Consider the following 20,278-nt stretch of genomic DNA (forward strand, 5'->3'; position numbering starts at 1 on the left):
CTCAACATCGTCAACATTCATTTATTTATTTTACACCAATCAAAGTAAACAGGGTTTCTACTGTTTGTACGTTACCACTGGTCTTTGGGTACTGCCATTCGGTGGTAGCTGTTGTGAAAGAGCACAAGAGCATGCAAGCACCCTAACTTTTGACACCTTGCGTATTTATTGGTTATTGTTCTTTGAGTGTTATTAAATGTAATGTAAATGCTGTAATCTGAAATAGACAGCACAAAATCTACTGCGCTATGCTGCACGGCTACTCCTCTAGACTGTGTGAAACCTGGCCTTTGTGTCGCAAGCACGCCCTCAGTAGTGCATGTGTTAAGGAGCTTTTGCGTAAGCGCAACTGGCATGATATAATTGCCTTATGGGCCAAATACATACAGATTTGGAAACAATGTGGATGGCTACGGCATGAACAGCTAGCCCCTACAAGATCAGGTCAATGCCACCAGGTGGTTGCACAGTGTAGCAGACTTTTTCTCTGTTTGTTTGGCATAAATCCCACAAGACGTGATGTGATCTGGGCTAGATGGTACCACACTCCTCAGATATACCAATTTACTCGCTATATAGTAAAATTAGATCGAACATCAGTATGTGTTATAGTTATACTGATAGAAAAACATAATTTGTGGGATTCTGAATGAGATGCAGTATACTAAGATTTGGATTTTATCATAAAGTAATCCATTTGACACACTGAGAACCATGATGTGTACCATTGTTGATTGTGAACATGTACAATTTATTCGTGCTTCTGACATCTGTTAATCTTATGGTGGGTCAGGTTTATACATGTTGTAGGCCCACATTGTATATATGAACAATCCTGAAAAGCTGTCTCCCTGGTTTACTTGATATTCACTTAAATGTGGGATCGATGACTGTGTGCTTAAAAAAACACGCTCCAACTTACACAAAAACATGAAACAAAGTATTGAAAGTTTAAACATTATTTTGTTCTTGCCCTAAACTGTACTTAATTATGTACAAAACAACATAATTCCACAACAACAATTCTTTCTTTCTTCAGACAAGGTATGCTTATTATTATTATTGCTGCAAGTGGCTGTAGTTGTATAAATGTGTTGATAAACATAACTGTTACACAGCAGACGCTATTAATTTCACTCTCTCGTATTTATATGAATCTGAAAAATTTGTGAACATGTATACTCTTGAGCCGTTACTGCTGCCATAGTCAAAACACTTTACCAGTTTTCGGAATCAGTTATGGGTGCATTGTGTGTTGAAATCTGTGGGTTTTGTGTCAAAATTGTTTTGTAGTTTTTGTTTTTAAATAGATATACCATAATTTTTCACACAATGGGAGAGAAATAAAGTCAAAAATAAACAACTATTTTGTTTAAACTGAAAATGGAGAAACTCAGGCACGTGATAAGTAGCGATCATTAACAAAAATCTCTAAAATGTCTGGCATTGGTAACACTACACTGTCAACAATAATGAAAGAGAGATCAAATTATGGCAAGATCTCAGTGCAGTATGTTCAAGAAAAATATAAGAAGGCCCAAACACCAAGATGTAGAGACTTAATTGCTTATTTGGTTTACTTTGTTGTAACAAGTCAAGTCTCAGAACGCTCTATCATCAGAACCTTTATTGTTGGTAAGAGCTAATGAACTTTCAAAACAAATAGCTATTGTATTTTCTGCAAATTCAGGCTGCTTGAAAGATGTTTCAAAAAAAAGGAATGGTATAGTATCAAGAAATGTTTGTAGTGAAGCTGACTAAGTTTTACAGACTATGACTACAGATTTGTAGTGATCTGTATTGCACATAATACTAGGACAATGTGGTGTGAAAGATGTCTCCAAAGCCAACGAAACTGGCTGGTTTACTGCTAGTTACCCAATAAAATTGTCATCCAAGTTGTAATCATATTCAGGGGGAAATCTTTCGCCTCTAGCTGTGGACTCCAACAGCCGTGACTGTTTACTGTGTGCGTACTGCTATCAACTGTGAATTTGTTGTTTCCCCCATTGTTTGACTTAATGGAACAAAATGGTTCAAATGGCTCTGAGCACTATGGGACTTAACATCTGTGGTCATCAGTCCCCTAGAACTTAGAACTAATTAAACCTAACTAACGTAAGGACATCACACACATCCATGCCCGAGGCAGGATTCGAACCTGCGACCGTAGCAGTCGCGCGGCTCTGAACTGAGCGCCTAGAACCGCGAGACCACCGCGCCCGGCACTTAATGGAACAACTTTGATTACTGAACACATACTTACTGGCCATTAGTGCCTGGACTTTATTCAACTTAATCAGGACGTGTCTCATATTTATTTCTATTCTGGTTCACATGAATACTCCGCCATTTAGTTTGCAGAGTTATAGACAGTCTTCATTTGATATGTTCTATAAATATTGTTGGCTATAAGTAACATATAAGAGATTACACTCTAGCAGCTTACTTGTGTTGAACTAATACAGGAAAAGGGAGAGTTCTTACTATGTTCACACAGAACACAAGTTCAATGATAATGAGACAAGTAAATTTTGTAGTGACCAAGAGATAGAACTGTGTGATTTGAAGTAAGACCGAAAAAGAGTCTGTTTTTAATTATAACTGTATGTAGATCATGGGTAATGTGCTTTTTACGAAGAATCTGGATTCCTTGCTGACATCTGTCAGACAGCAGCAAGCAGTTCATAGTCTGTGGTGACTTCAATATAGATTTTTCTAGAGAATTCAGACAGGAAAAATTATTTAGAAACATTATTTAGATCCTACAATTTGAGCTCAGTAATTAACTTTCCAACAGGGGTGGATAAATTGATAATGTTTCCTTTGGTGAAGCTCAAAGCAAGAAAATAGGAACAAATACTCTTTGATCATGATGCACAGTTGGTTAGGATAAATAACAGTGTTTTACAGCATGGCTACTCCTCAGTGGAAATCAGTTAGAATAATTAATGACTCCAGGAAAAATGTTTTTAAGAATAGTTCACAAGAGATGACCTGGGTTGAAATTTGTAATGAACCAAATGCCAACACAAAATTTACTCTATCCCATTATAAATCATACCATTATTTGAAAATAGCTTTCCACATAAGAAAATCAGAAAAAATATTAAACAGCCATGTAAAAAAGAAGAAAAAAATTAAAGCATCTTGTGAAAGGAAAATAGAAATGTGTCTGTTGGCAAGAACAAGTACAGATCCTGCTGTAGTAGCACACACAAAAACTACTCAAAGGTACTAAGGAAAATTATTAAAAATCAAGAAACATGCACATAATGCCAGAAAACAGTAATAAGGCTATTTAGCATTCAGAAAAATGAGATACATGACAACCAGCCACAAATCAGGATAACAGCACTATTAAACTGAATGGCAGGACTATAAATGATGTGTCACATGCAGTAAATATATTTATCAATCATTTCTTAAGTACAGTAGAAAGTACAGAGACAAACAGTTCAACAGAAAAATCACAGTACCACACTGAAAAAACAATTCTCATAACATTCAATCAAAGGAACTTATCAGCAACTTCTCCCTGTCAAATTAAGGAAATTATATATTCTCTTAAAAATAAATGTTCATCTGGTTCTGATGGTGTTTCCAATGAAGTACTACAAATTTGTTTCCATAAAACAAGCCTGATCTTATCTGAAATATGTAATGCATTACTAACTCACGGCATTTTTCCAGAGAGACTGAAATATGCCAGTGTCAAAACCCTATTTAAGAAAGACGATAGGAGAGATGTCAATAACCACCCATCTGTTTCACTGCTGATATCAATTTCCAAAATTTTTGAAAAGGTGATGTATTCTATAACTGTATCTCACCCGAGCAACAATAACATCCTTGCAAATCACAGTTTGGATTTCAGAAGACTTTCTCTACTGAGAATACTGTTTATATGTTCAGTCACCAAATTTTACAAGCATTAAATAATAAAATAGCACTGGATGGTATATTCTGGGACCCATCTAAGGCATTTGATTGCATGAATCACAGTATTCTCCTAGAGAAAATGTAGTTTTATGGGATAGATGGATAACGTCATACCTAACCAAATGAATGCAGTAAAGTTGTACTTAGTAAATCAATCACTGTAGTTAAGGGAAATTATTCTGACTGGGGATCAATCCAAGCATAAATACAGAAACAGAAGAAATGGTAAAAAATGTTCTTAAAAGTATCAGTGACTGGTTTTCTGCTAATGGTATCACTCTCAAATTTAAAAAGACGTAACATATTCAGTTCTGCACATCTATGAGAACTACACCAATGGTAAGTGTAACGTAAAGTGAGGAAATAATAAATAATAAAAGCCTCAGATACTGATGAGAATTCAAACTGGGAAACTTCGAACTCCAAAAACAACTCAGTACAGACACATTTGCATTTCAAATCACTGCAAATCTTATGGGAGACATATCAGTAAGTTGATATATTTAGCATATTTTAATTCAATAATGTCATGAACCACGGAACTTGCCACTGGTGGGGAGGCTTGCATGTTTCAGAAATAGAGATAGCAGTACATAGGTGCAACAACAATGGAGGGGTATCTGTTGAGAGGTCAGACATGTGGTTCCTGAACAGGGGCAGCTGCCTTTTCAGTAGTTGCATGGGCAACATTCTGGATAATTGACTGATCTGACCTTGTAACATCAATCAAAATGGCCTTGCTGTGCTGGTACTGTGAATGGCTGAAAGCAAGGGGAAACTACAACCATAATTTTTCTCGAGGGCATGCAGCTCCACAGTATTGTTGAATGACGAGGGCATCTTCCTGGATAAAATATTCTGAGGTAAAATAGTCTCCCATTTGGATCTCCAGGTACGGACTACTCAGGAGGATGTTATCATCAGGAGAAACAAAGGTGGCATTCTGCGGACTGAAGTGTGGAATGTTAGATCCTTAAATGAGCCGGTAGGTTTGAATCTTTAAAAAGGGAAATGGATAGGTTGAAGTTATATATAGAGATAATTAGAGAAGTCTGGTGGCAGGAGGAACAGGACTTCTGATCAGGTGAATACAGGATTATAAATACAACATCAAATAGGGGTAATGCAGGAATGGGTTTAATAATGAACAGGAAAACAGAAATGTGGGTAAGCTACAACGAACAGCATACTGAATGCATTATCACAGCTAACTGTACAAGAAGCCCACACCCACCACAGTAGTACAAGTTTATATGCCAACTGGCTCTGCAATGAAGAGTTTACAGAAATGCATGATGAGTTACAAGAAATGTGACAGGGGGCTGGTATTTGATTTTAGGAAAATGAAGAAAAGGAAAAATAGTAGGTGAATACAAGCTAGAGAAAGGAATGAAAAAGGAAGCCACCTGGTAGGATTTTGCACAGAGCATAATTTAATCATCAGCAACACTTGGTTTAAGATTCATGAAAGATGGTTGTATATATGGAAGAAACCTGGACACACCCGAAGTTTTCAGCTTATTTATATAACAATAAGACTGAGATTCCAGAACCATATTTAAAATTTTAAGACAGTTCCATGGGAAGATGTGGACTCTGACCACACTTTATTAGTTATGTACTGTAGATTAAAACAGAAAATTCCAATACAGTAGGATATTAAGTAGATGGGACCTGGATAATTTGAAAGAAGCAGAGGATGTCGAGGGTTTCACAGGGAGCATTAGGTAAGGTTGACTAAAACAGGGGAAAGGAATACAGTAGAAGACAAACTGGTAGCTTTGAGAGATGGAACAGTGATGGCAGCAGAGGACTAAATAAGTAAAAAGTCAAGGCCCACTAGAACTCCTTGGGTAACACAGGAGGTACTGGATTTAACTGATGAAAGTAGAAAATATAAAAATGCAGCAAATTAAACAGGTGAATGGGAAGATAAGTGTCTATAAACTGAGATTGACAGGAGTGCAAAATGGCTAAGTAGGGATGGCTAGAGGACAAATGTACGAGTATCAAGAGCTCAGATGGAAAACCAGTCTTAAGCACAGAACGGAAAGCTGAAAGGTGTAAGGGGTATATAGGGGGTCTGTACAAGGGAGATGAACTTGAAGGCAATATTATAGAAATGGACAAGGACTTAGATGAAGAGGAGAGGGAGATATAGAATAAATGACCACGAACTTGTAAGGTCCTTAGACTACCAGTTTCCGTCAGCAATGACCATCTTCAGATGTGCAGCAAAACATGGAAAAAAACACAGGTATAGCTAGTGGGTTGTCTGCATCTTAAAACAATAAAATTGGTCTTAATGAAAAGTATTACTGAATACACAAGGAAAATGTGCTTTAAACATGATGAGGAACATCTGTTTAAAAAACATGTCCCAATACAATGGAGCCATAGTGGCACCATCAAAAGATAAACACAAAATCAGCCTAGCACTGTTGTACACATTTAAAATATTGTATACACTAGGCCACAGTGTCAACGGAGTCGGCCTGGTAACAGCAGTACTGTTCATAAACTGCTATACAGTAACCACAAAATTTTTGTGTTGTAAGCTCATTAGATGCTGCTAATGTTGGTGTACACATATTTGTCAGTTAAATAACTGTACGGTATGGAATAAAAAGAATACAATATGTAAAGCCTATAGTGAGCTCACCAATAGTAAAATGCAATAAATTAAAAACACAACTAAAGTCAGACTGTTAAAAAGGAAATATGGTAGCTAAGTGACAATATTTCCTATGCGCTCTTGGGGTGAATTTTAGATAAAAATACGGTATAATGATATACATAAGAAAACGCTTATGGAGCAAACAGAACAATATCAAAATCATAAAACAAATAGGGAAAGAAGCCACATGGATGAAACAACAAGCTATAATAAGTAACCAGTGCCCTCTGTTGGTGTGACTGCCAGAATGCTGCACAGTTAAGAAGTGGTCACAGGAACTTAACTGCCAGAGGGACCCTCAAATCACGACACGCTATTCCACAAAAAGAATGGCAAAACACTGTACCACTCACTTAGTAATATCTTGTTAATGAAATGTATTATATAAACAGAGAAAACGGGACTGCAATACTGTGAGAACAACTTGACAGGGGACTGAAAGACCTAAGTCAAAACAAGGCCCCAGGAGTAGAATACATTCAGTCACAACTACTGATAACCTCAGGAGAGCCAGTCATGACAAAATTCTTCTATCTGGTATGCAAGAAGGATAAGACTGGTGAAATACCCTCAGACTTCAAGTAGAATACAATAATTCAAATTCCAAAGAAAGCAATTGCTGACAAGTGTGAATATTACCAAATTGTCAGTTTAATACATCACAGCTGCAAAATACTAACATGAATTCTTTATACAACAATGAAGAAACTTGTATAAGCTGACCTGGTGGAGTATCAGATTCCATACTGGAGAAATGCAGGAACACTTGAGGCAATACTGACCCTAAAACTTACCTTGGAACGTATCTTAAGGAAAGGCAAACCTAAGTTTACACCATTTGTAGACATAGAGAAAACTTTTGTCAGTATTGACTGGGATACTCCCTTTGAAATTAAGAAGATAGAGGTTAAATACAGGGAGAAAAAGGTTATTTACAACTTGTACACATATGAGATGGCAGTTATAAGACTTGAGGGGTGTGGAAGGGAAGCAGTGGTTGAGATGAGAGTGAGACAGGGTTGTAACCTATCCCTGACAGTATTCAATCTGAGCGAGCAGTAATGGGAAAATAATAATAATAATAATAATAATAATAATAAAAGGGTGTATACGTGGACAAGGAAAAAAAATTCCTGGATTTTCCGGTTAAAAATACACTTTCTCCCGGGTGACAGTATATTTTCTCTTATCAATCCTTTGAATGGTTATGGTTTTATACACGGCCGTACAATTTCCCGGCACTTTCGAAAACGAAACTCGGGGGAAAATACACATTTTGGAAGTATCTTTGATGTGCAGCAACATGTACGCTGCGTATTTTCGTATTACGAAAGTATACATTGGAATTCCACCAAACACCGCATGTTACTTTCCGAATCATTGAAATCGAGATTTCGATGCGCTTTTGTAAGCTGTTCGTAGCTCATGTCACGTGATCTCTCCAGCCGATGACAGCGGATATTCAGAGCATAGGACACGTGATATAGTCAGCCAACAGCAACATCACTGTTAAGTAGTGCGAACACACAAACAGGGAAAGTTAATCGTTTAAATTAATATACATAGTGTTGCTACAAGAAAAGCAAAGCTGTCACATATAATATTGGTCTCTAAGGTTAATAAGCTTCAAGAGAAGCTAAGCTTTTGCATATACTGTTGATCTTTTTTGCGCGTGTTACACTTTAACATGTATCACACATATGTGCCAGTAAAATTTTTAATAATGAGATTAATGTCTGATCTTCAGGGTTCGAAATTATTCTAAATGGCTCGTAATCAAAGAGTTGATTTTTAAATGAGAGTCAAATGCTCTGTGATTTAATAAATTCATGATACATTCTTCCACATAGTTCAACTTACGTAAAAGGATATTTACTTTTAAAGTAACGATTTTCAAACCACTATGTGCAATATTTTCCCGCGACCTGTTAAAAAATAGGTTCGTTTCAGCAGTTTACAGAGAGCGCAGATAACAGGCGACACCACGCTTGGGTAGCTATCATGATGTAGGAAGCCTGTATGTAAGTACTTGTAAAACATTGAAAGATCATACATTATGTCATAAAAGAAACAAGACATCAGAGGATACTCCAAGAGCATCGGAATTTCGTGGACCACACTAAAATGTGCATATTTAAAGTGCATACTTAAAGGGCACATTCGTATGTCCATATTCCCAATGAATTAGACCTCGACCTGATATTAAGCTTTTCAGTGTGGTTTTTGGGGTGTAAATTTTCTTGGAGCACCAGTACTGTATTACATCATGTTAGGTTCTTTACAAAATGAAAACTTGCACTTGAAATGCAGTGAACAGTTGAAACTAGCCCATAGTATGGAATTAAACACTTCATTTCAAATACATTGACTGTCTCTGTGGAAAAGGTTAACAAAAGTCAAATTTCTTTAGCAAACAGCCGAAGATAACATCAGTGTTCCACAAAGCGATTAATGCTTGACTGTCAAAAAGGTGGAAATAAAATAAAATCTAAAACTAATGAAATATTTCAGCCTTCCGTAATTATATGAATGTGTTAATTCACTTGATAGCTCCCGACCACAGATATCCGTTTTGTTTTCATTTAACGTGAGAGTAAACGAAGGGAAGACAGCAAAATCACTAAATGTAAACACGGGCCACGTGGAGACTACCCACTATAACTCAGACTGCTCTGCACATCAATCCCGGATCTACGACACTTGCGAACCGGGTCAATACTAAAAAAAATCGAATTTTCAAAATATGTTCATCTTGTAGCGTACATCTTTCTGAAAAGTCTGAAACATAAAACATATGTACTCGAGGAAATATAAGACACATTATTTGGTCTTCAGCATGCCAACGTGCAGTGCCATGCCTCTTCATAAAGCATTTTTCTACCGCACGTCCAAACTACATTCAGGAGAGTGGAAATTGAAATGTCCTGTGGTGCCTCTCCTGCTCCCAGTCGGTCGGTTTGACAGCCTGCCCCTCTTAAAAAAAACAAATCTCGCAATTAATAGCGGATGGGATTATTTGTAATCGAGAGAACAAGAACTCTTCAGAAAATCTGAACTCTTTATTGCCTATTAGTTAATAACTTGCTGTTTTGTGTGACATAAAATTAAATATAGGATATATAAAACCAATACTGACAAGAGATAAGCAAGAAATTACACATTTCTTCAAACCTTAGCTCCTAGCATTTTTTCTCTCTAATCTTGCTGCAGCTTTCTGTGAAAGAATCTATTACCTCATCGAAGTTCATCAAACGTTTTGCTACATGAAAAATAGAAATGTTGTTATCTAATACTGAAAAAGCTATTAATACAAATAATAGCTAAGACTGGTGTGGTTTCTCGATCTGATTACGTCTATTTTGTCACTATGTGCTAGATAAAACGAAATAGGCCTTTCTAATATGGCAGCAATTTTGTAACACACCAAATAAACAAGATTGTTTTGGCACAAATGGCCATTTCTATAACACAACAGAATATAATCCACAAAGTACCAATGTCAAACGCCTATAAGGCCTACTACAAGCAAAATGCTTTATGTTAGGAAATAGTTTCACATTTTACTCATACGCACCAGCTTCTCAAGCATGAGATCGAAAAGTAGTATTACGAAATTTTTATATAAATTTGGAATCGTAGTATTCTTCCATAATTTGTGTGATGTCCCCATTTCTTCTCCTTCCTCATTCTAACAAACAGTCTTGTCATCACCAATTCTGTAGCTATTGCTGCCACTGTCAACATTTGTTCGCCGATTAACTTCACTAACCTTGCCAGACTCACAGGTTTAGTTATTCCGCGATTATTTTCCGGTTAGGTGTTATTACGTGTTCGTACAACACGTTTTCCACGTTACTTCCTGAATAGAACGTACGCGGCTGCTAGCCGGGGACTGTCCTATTGGTCCTTACTAGTGTAGCGATCTGGCCCAAAATTTTCTGTCAAAATTTCATTTTCTTGGATACACCGAGAAGATAATATGGAATCTTTCTCACCTGTTATTCCTGTCAGTCATTTATTTCCATTCTGGTAGTCTGAATCTAGGGATTTCGCTGATCATTCGCAAACCCAGTCAACCATTTAATCACACAGCGATTGGCATCCATCTTTTCGGCTTTACTCCCTCAGCTTGTATAGCCCTGTCCCCTTTTTGTCTGCGGAAAGTTTATTTCTCGATGCAACGAGGAGTCTCCTGACAGAGACATCACATACACTATGCATGCATTCAAAAGTTGAATCATAAGTTCATTCAGAAATAAACTTAAAATATGTTCAAAAATATTCATAAACCAACAGGGAAGCATTTCAAAATCATACGAATAATCGATAGACAAACGTGCACTGGGTGCTAGGGGCTTTATGAAACAATTTTTTTTCCTCAAGAATGTGAATTTGGCGGCCCCTTTTCCCAGTAGCATCTAGCTTCTTGCTGCGACTGCTTGCACAGCCAACAGCCACCTTCCTGTGGCCAGAAGCGGGAGAATCTACTACTCAAACGTGACTCAACTGCACATGCGCCCGCGCGTAACTGCTAAAACAAATTGAATGTAAACAGTTGTGACTTCACGCTCATTGGAAGCAATTTGTTGTTATGAAGCACTGCTTAGTCTTCCTAAAGCCTTCGACACATTTTCAATTGGCAGACGCTTGCATGAGCACTGTGTTTGTGTTGTTGTTGTTGTATATGGGGCATTTCCTTTGCAATTTCTAGTTATTTTCATTTTTCTCTCTCGTTTATGTTTTATTGTTGAAGTATTATTCTGCAGTAGCGGGATACAGTAATATTCTTTGTTAGAGTATCGGTTCTTACCAGTCAATATACAAAAATTTAACTGAAAACTAAAACAATGAAAAATTCCTGGAATTCTAAAAATATCCTGGGTTTTTCCCTGTTTTCTCCTGGATGAAAAAATTCCCGGGTTTTTCTCGGATCTCCCGGTTGTCCCAGGTCGTACACACCCTGAATAATAATAATAATATGCAGTAGGGATTAAAGTCCAGGAGAAGAGAGAAAAATTTTGAGGTTTGACAATGACCTTCCAGTTCTGTCAAAGATAGCAGAGGACTTGTCAAAAGGATAATGGGAATGTAGTTGAATTAAATCAGGTTATGCTGAGGGAATTAGGTTACAAAACAAACACACTAAAAGTAGAAGATGTGATTTGCTATTTAGGTTGCAAAATAACTGCTGATGCCTGAAGTCGAGAGGATATAAAATGTAGACTGGTAATGGCAAGGAAAGTGTTTCTGAAGGAGAAAAATTTGTTAACAGCCAATATAGACCTAAGTTTTAGTAAGTCTTTCCTGAAAGTATTTTATGGAGTATAGATACGCATGGAAATGAAACACGGAAGATAAACAATTTAGACAAGAAGAGAATGGAGACTTTTGAAATGTTGTGCTACAGAAGAATGCTGATGATTAGATAGGTAGATCACATAACTAATTAGGTACAGAAGAAAATTGAGGAGAAAAGAAATATGTGGCACAACTTGACTAGAAGAAGGAATCAGTTGACATGACATTCTGAGACATCAGAGGATCACCAATTTAGTACTGGATGGAAGTGTAAGGCTAAAATTTGTAGATGGAGAACAAGAGACAAATACAATAAGCAGATTCAGAAGGATTTAAGTAGCAGCAGTTATTTGGAGATGATGAGGCTCGCAAAGGATAGAGTAGCATGGATAGCCGCATCAAACCAGTTTTCGGACTGAAGACCAGAACAACATATGGAATAATGTTCTGGGGTAACTGATCTTTAAGAAACAGTCTTCACTGCTTAAAAAGTGCTGTGATAGTAATATGTGGTGCTCACCTATGATCAACTTGTAGACATCTACTTAAGGAGTTGGCCATTCTGACTTCTGTTTCGCAGTATATTTATTCCCTCATGAAGTTTGTTATAAATAACTCACTGCAATTAAAAAGGAACTATGTTGTATATAATTACAATACCAAAAGGCTGGTTGGTTGGACTGATGATCAAAGGGACCAAACTACGAGGTCATCAGCCCCTCCTACCTGGAACAGGCAAGTCAACAAAACTACATGCCAAAGAAGAGCCCAGTGCTTGAAAGCCAAGGAAAGAAAACCCCAAGGTCTCTACCAAAGATCAACAAAGCCTATTGAAAAGAACAAGGGATAAAAAATTGGGGAAAGGAAAGTGAGGTGCCCCATCCAGGGAGAAGCCAGAGGCTCCATAGGCATAAGTGTGATGGGGGATATACCCCAGCCACTTAACAGAAACAAACCGGCCAAAAATACCCAGAAGAGACTAGCAGAGGGAAAACAGAGAAATAATATCAAGTCAGTCAGAACATGCAAGAAGGGGGAAGAAGAGCAAAACAACAGGGGACTGAGGCAGACCACCAAGCCTAAAAAGCCGCTGCCTATCTATACAGAGGTGGAAACAGGTCATCCTACCGACCTCTCAATGGGCCAACAAGGCTGAGGCGCTCTCCCTTTGAGAGGCTGATAAAAACTCCCTTCACAAATATACTGTAAGACCAGGTCAACCATTGAGGCATCGTCTGCTGACACCAGGGGTAGTGAGTGAGGAGGATAAGAAAGTGAACCACAGGGTGGCTATGTTGGGAAAATCCAGCAAAATGTGGATCACCGTCACACAGGCACCACAACAACAGTGGGATGGATGCTCGCAACAGAGGATACGACCATGAGTCAGCCAAGTACGTCCAAAGTTGAGCCGGGAAAGGACGAAGTCCTTGTGAGAGGCCCACATGGAGGACATCCACAAATTCATGGTCTCCTTTACTGCCTGTAGTTTGTTTCGAAGTGATGGTGTATGTTACTCTGTATCCCAAATCCTTAGAACCTGGCAGCATAATACTGATCAAAGGTCAGATTCCAGAATAAAGATCAAGAGGCAACTTGCTGGTAGACGATTTGGCCAGCCTGACAATGAGTTTATTCGTCAGGATCCCAACGCCACCTGGGGTCCAAATCACCAAGTGTCCACATTGTTTGAGAACAAAAAGGGGATCCTGGATAGTCAGGATCAATAGATGGTGAAGGTAACACTGATCAAGCCTCAATGCTTGTAAATTGCTTGAAGAGTCACTACAGATGAGAAAGGATTCACCAATTCAGGAATGGATAAGCTCAAGAGCATGAGAGATGGCTACCAACTCTGTACTGAAACCACTTCAGCCATTCAGCAATAAGAGGAGTTCATTACATCCCACGTGAATGTAAGCGAGGCCAATGTGACCAGCAACTATCAAGCCATCAGTACAGATTACTTCTGAACTCCAAAACGCACTGAGAATGGAGACGAATTGGCGGCAGAGAGCCTCAAAATGAACCGAGTCTTTCAGACATTGTGATAGGTGAGGACAGAGTTGTGGATGAGGAATGCACCCTGGAAGTGTATGTGAGTGGGCATGGAGAAGAGGTGGTATAGGGGAAAGCTGGAGTTCAGAGAGAAAGGGACTGGATGAGGATGGTGATCATATCGCAGACTTGGGCCATCGTTGCGGGAGGTGTCTCTCCGTATCTGGAAAGAAGAGATGGTAGTTTGGGTGCTCCGGGGAGCAGCGGACATGTAACACATAAGCAATCAATTTTTGTTTTTAAAAGTATCGGGAATCCAATATACTGATATTTAAAAAAAAATCATTATCTGTCCCGATGTGCAGCAGATATTTTTATACGCTGGTGCACTAATATTTTTTCCATTATTATATCGATATTTTTTCTCAGTACAGTGATGGAAAAAATATCAGTGCACTCACCTATAAAAACACTGGCTGCACACTGTAAATACACTGCCAGTTTTAGAGCTGCATATTTAAGTATTGATTCATTATTAGATATTCTATTATATTTATATTATATTATATTATATTATATTAGATACAAGCTAACAGTCTGCACCGATAGCCAGATGCATCCCATAATGACGAAGAGTGTCAAGTAGTTTCAGAGTGAAAGGAGCCTCTGAGCTATAAACCTGACAACCATAATCCAGCCTGGGGTCTGCACCCCAAGATGTACGGGTCAGGAGCAGACAGCATTGAGCTTCTGCATGCAGGCAGTCTTCCAGTGGTGAATATGGGACAGCCACATCAGCTTTTTATCAAAAATAAGATCAAGAAGCATGACAGTACTACAATATCTAGGCACTGGTTGCCTAAATAAAGTTCTGGACTGTGGTGTACTGTGGGTCGACGGCCAAAACGCAAAACCTGCATTTTGGAGGGAAAAAATTGGAATCATGGGAATGGGATTATGCAGAGCTCAGTGGATGGAGCCTTGGAGCTAGCATTCAGCAGATGCTACCAAGTGGGAGCTGCATCAGATGCAAAAACCATCAACATACAACTCCAGAGTAACCAGAGACTCAACAAAGGTTACAAGTCCATTGACGGCAATGAAGAATGCGACACTTCACACAGGACCATGTGGGATACTGTTCTCCTGGATCCGAGTGGTGCTGAGTGAAGCGCCGACTCGAAAACAGAAGAGCCGATGGAATAAAAACTCGTGGATAAAATTCTGAAGGGGGCCGCGAAAGTTGCAGTCATTGAGGTTAACTAAAATGTGATGGTGCCAAGCCATGTCATATGCCTTATGTAGGTGAAAGATCGCAACAAGATGTCAGCAGTTAGTAAAAGCCTTTTGGATTGCTGTTTACAATCTGAGTAAATGTTCAGTTGTAGATTGTCCTTCCTGGAAGCCACACTGATATGGGGAAGAAAGGCCCCGAGATTTGAGTACCAAACATTATCGGAAGTTAACAGTTCACAAACTGCATTGGCCAGGCTAATCGGTTGGTAGCTGTTGAGAAACGTTGGGTTCTTTCAGGGCATAAGACTGGGGATAGCTATGCTGCCTCACCAATCAGAGGGGAAGGCGTCTGTGAGCTAAATGCAGTTGAAAACCCTGAGTAGGTGTTGCCTCTAAGTAACATCCAAGTGTTGGATCATCTGGTTGTGGATAGAACATTGGTCTGAGGCCTTGTCATGTAAAGAGGTAAGAGCCTGCATCACTTCCCTTCCAGTGAAGGGTTCATTATACGTTTTAGCTTGGTGGGGGTTTAAACAGAGGGGGTTTCTTCAACTCACCATTTGTGCCAGAGAGAGGTAGCAGGATAGGACGAGGATGCCAATGCTGTCGCAAAATATGTCACAAAATGTTCCACGGACCAATGGATCAGCACACAGAGCACCCTGTAGCATACGACCCTGGAAAGTTGACTGTCACTGGCAGTCAAAAAAGCTAAGGAGCTTGGACAAAACCTGCAACAAAGAGGCATACTTACCCAGGGAGGAAAGATACTTCTCCCAGAATTCCTTTTTACTCTGCTTAATAAGGTAGCAAACCTCATCAGAGAGCCACTTAAAAGTGAAGGCAGTCCTGAATAGTGACTGCTACATCCTTGGTCCACCACGGTATTGGCCAGTGATGAGGGTGACCTGTGGATAAGGGGATAGCAGTGCCAGTGGCATGAAGAATAGTGGCAGAGACGTCTTGCACAACCACATCAATACAACCTGGGAGAGAGGTGTCGAAATGCACAGCAGACATATATAAAGGCCAACTGGCTCTGCGGAATGCCCAACATGGGGGCCTATCTGTTCAAGAGGTTGCCCCTCAGTCTGCAAGATCCGGGCAGTCGCAGAGGGTGGGCTTACTGGTAGTTGGGAGCTCCAACGTCAGGCGCGTAATGGGGCCCCTTAGGGAAATGGCAGCAAGAGAGGGGAAGAAAACCAATGTGCACTCCGTGTGCATACCGGGGGGAGTCATTCCAGATGTGGAAAGGGTCCTTCCGGATGCCATGAAGGGTACAGGGTGCACCCATCTGCAGGTGGTCGCTCATGTCGGCACCAATGATGTGTGTCGCTATGGATCGGAGGAAATCCTCTCTGGCTTCCGGCGGCTATCTGATTTGGTGAAGACTGCCAGTCTCGCTAGCGGGATGAAAGCAGAGCTCACCATCTGCAGCATCGTCGACAGGACTGACTGCGGACCTTTGGTACAGAGCCGAGTGGAGGGTCTGAATCAGAGGCTGAGACGGTTCTGCGACCGTGTGGGCTGCAGATTCCTCGACTTGCGCCATAGGGTGGTGGGGTTTCGGGTTCCGCTGGATAGGTCAGGAGTCCACTACACGCAACAAGCGGCTACACGGGTAGCAGGGGTTGTGTGGCGTGGGCTGGGCGGTTTTTTAGGTTAGATGGCCTTGGGCAAGTACAGAAAGGGCAACAGCCTCAACAGGTGCGGGGCAAAGTCAGGACATGCGGGGACCAAGCAGCAATTGGTATTGTAATTGTCAACTGTCGAAGCTGCGTTGGTAAAGTACCGGAACTTCAAGCGCTGATAGAAAGCACCGAAGCTGAAATCGTTATAGGTACAGAAAGCTGGCTGAAGCCAGAGATAAATTCTGCCGAAATTTTTACAAAGGTACAGACGGTGTTTAGAAAGGATAGATTGCATGCAACCGGTGGTGGAGTGTTCGTCGCTGTTAGTAGTAGTTTATCCTGTAGTGAAGTAGAAGTGGATAGTTCCTGTGAATTATTATGGGTGGAGGTTACACTAAACAACCGAACTAGGTTAATAATTGGCTCCTTTTACCGACCTCCCGACTCTGCAGCATTAGTGGCAGAACAACTGAGAGAAAATTTGGAATGCATTTCACATAAATTTTCTCAGCATGTTATAGTCTTAGGTGGAGATTTCAATTTACCAGATATAGACTGGGACACTCAGATGTTTAGGACGGGTGGTAGGGACAGAGCATCGAGTGACATTATACTGAGTGCACTATCAGAAAATTACCTCGAGCAATTAAACAGAGAACCGACTCGTGGAGATAACATCTTGGACCTACTGATAACAAACAGACCCGAACTTTTCGACTCAGTATGTACAGAACAGGGAATCAGTGATCATAAGGCCGTTGCAGCATCCCTGAATATGGAAGTTAATAGGAATATAAAAAAAGGGAGGAAGGTTTATCTGTTTAGCAAGAGTAATAGAAGGCAGATTTCAGACTACCTAACAGATCAAAACGAAAATTTCTGCTCCGACACTGACAATGTTGAGTGTTTATGGAAAAAGTTCAAGGCAATCGTAAAATGCGTTTTAGACAGGTACGTGCCGAGTAAAACTGTGAGGGACGGGAAAAACCCACCGTGGTACAACAACAAAGTTAGGAAACTACTGCGAAAGCAAAGAGAGCTCCACTCCAAGTTTAAACGCAGCCGATGTCAAAGTTAGCGTAAGGAGGGCTATGCGTGAAGCGTTCATTGAATTCGAAAGTAAAATTCTATGTACCGACTTGACAGAAAATCCTAGGAAGTTCTGGTCTTACGTTAAATCAGTAAGTGGCTCGAAACAGCATATCCAGACACTACGGGATGATGATGGCATTGAAACAGAGGATGACACGCGTAAAGCTGAAATACTAAACACCTTTTTCCAAAGCTGTTTCACAGAGGAAGACCGCACTGCAGTTCCTTCTCTAAATCCTCGCACAAACGAAAAAATGGCTGACATCGAAATAAGTGTCCAAGGAATAGAAAAGCAACTGGAATCACTCAATAGAGGAAAGTCCACTGGACCTGACGGGATACCAATTCGATTCTACACAGAGTACGCGAAAGAACTTGCCCCCCTTCTAACAGCCGTGTACCGCAAGTCTCTAGAGGAACGGAGGGTTCCAAATGATTGGAAAAGAGCACAGATAGTCCCAGTCTTCAAGAAGGGTCGTCGAGCAGATGCGCAAAACTATAGACCTATATCTCTTACGTCGATCTCTTGTAGAATTTTAGAACATGTTTTTTGCTCGCGTATCATGTCATTTCTGGAAACCCAGAATCTACTATGTAGGAATCAACATGGATTCCGGAAACAGCGATCGTGTGAGACCCAACTCGCCTTATTTGTTCATGAGACCCAGAAAATATTAGATACAGGCTCCCAGGTAGATGCTATTTTTCTTGACTTCCGGAAGGCGTTCGATACAGTTCCGCACTGTCGCCTCATAAACAAAGTAAGAGCCTACGGAATATCAGACCAGCTGTGTGGCTGGATTGAAGAGTTTTTAGCAAACAGAACACAGCATGTTGTTATCAATGGAGAGACGTCTACAGACGTTAAAGTAACCTCTGGCGTGCCACAGGGGAGTGTTATGGGACCATTGCTTTTCACAATATATATAAATGACTTAGTAGATAGTGTCGGAAGTTCCATGCGGCTTTTCGCGGATGATGCTGTAGTATACAGAGAAGTTGCTGCATTAGAAAATTGTAGTGAAATACAGGAAGATCTGCAGCGGATAGGCACTTGGTGCAGGGAGTGGCAACTGACCCTTAACATAGACAAATGTAATGTATTGCGAATACATAGAAAGAAGGATCCTTTATTGTATGATTATATGATAGCGGAACAAACACTGGTAGCAGTTACTTCTGTAAAATATCTGGGAGTATGCGTACGGAACGATTTGAAGTGGAATGATCATATAAAATTAATTGTTGGTAAGGCGGGTACCAGGTTGAGATTCATTGGGAGAGTGCTTAGAAAATGTAGTCCATCAACAAAGGAGGTGGCTTACAAAACACTCGTTCGACCTATACTTGAGTATTGCTCATCAGTGTGGGATCCGTACCAGGTCGGGTTGACGGAGGAGATAGAGAAGATCCAAAGAAGAGCGGCGCGTTTCGTCACCGGGTTATTTGGTAACCGTGATAGCATTACGGAGATGTTTAATAAACTCAAGTGGCAGACTCTGCAAGAGAGGCGCTCTGCATCGCGGTGTAGCTTGCTCGCCAGGTTTTGAGAGGGTGCGTTTCTGGATGAGGTATCGAATATATTGCTTCCCCCTACTTATACCTCCCGAGGAGATCACGAATGTAAAATTAGAGAGATTAGAGCGCGCACGGAGGCTTTCAGACAGTCGTTCTTCCCGCGAACCATACGCGACTGGAACAGGAAAGGGAGGTAATGACAGTGGCACGTAAAGTGCCCTCCGCCACACACCGTTGGGTGGCTTGCGGAGTATCAATGTAGATGTAGATGTAGATCTGCCTGGCGGTGGCAGGGGAACAATAGAATCAGTGAGACATGGTCACTGTCATAAAGAACATCATGTGGTGACAAATGTAGAGAAGCCACGAGAGCAGGGGAGGAGATTGTGAAATTGATAGCAGGAAAGGTGTCACAAGCAGCACTGAAGTGGGTAGGGGGACTGTCATTGAGAAGAGAGAAATCAAAGTCTGGAATAAGTTGGTCAGTTAGAAAACCCCTACCCGTCAAAGTGTATTCCCCACACGGAGTGGCATGCATTGAAGTCCCTGAGGAGGAGATACAGGGCAGGAGTTGCTGTATTAAAGTAGGCAGGTCAACATAAGGAAGTACACAATACAAATGGTGATTGCTGGAGCATTTGCACTTATACCGCTATTGCTTCCAGGTTGGTATGAAATGGGATACAGTTACTAATGACATCGGTGTGAACCAAAGTGCCCACCCTCCCAGATGCTATATTGGGGCCATCGCAGTTCCGACAGAATGCCCGATAACCATGGAGTGTTGGAGAGCGCTCATCATAGAAGTGCGTTTCTTGAAGAGCAAGACAGAACACAGAATAAAAGGAAAGAAGTTGTATTTCCAGTAGGTAACAGTAATATCCGT

The 20,278-nt window shown here is 40.4% G+C and overlaps 1 protein-coding gene across 1 annotated transcript in view; it reads right to left on the reverse strand.

Moving 5' to 3' along the window:
• Positions 1 to 20,278, reverse strand: part of LOC126469525 (serine/threonine-protein kinase GL21140-like) — a 215,336-nt gene that overhangs the window by 11,435 nt on the left and 183,623 nt on the right. The window lies entirely within an intron of this gene.

Source organism: Schistocerca serialis, chromosome 3, assembly GCF_023864345.2.
Source record: "Schistocerca serialis cubense isolate TAMUIC-IGC-003099 chromosome 3, iqSchSeri2.2, whole genome shotgun sequence".
Taxonomy (NCBI): Eukaryota; Metazoa; Arthropoda; class Insecta; order Orthoptera; family Acrididae; genus Schistocerca; species Schistocerca serialis.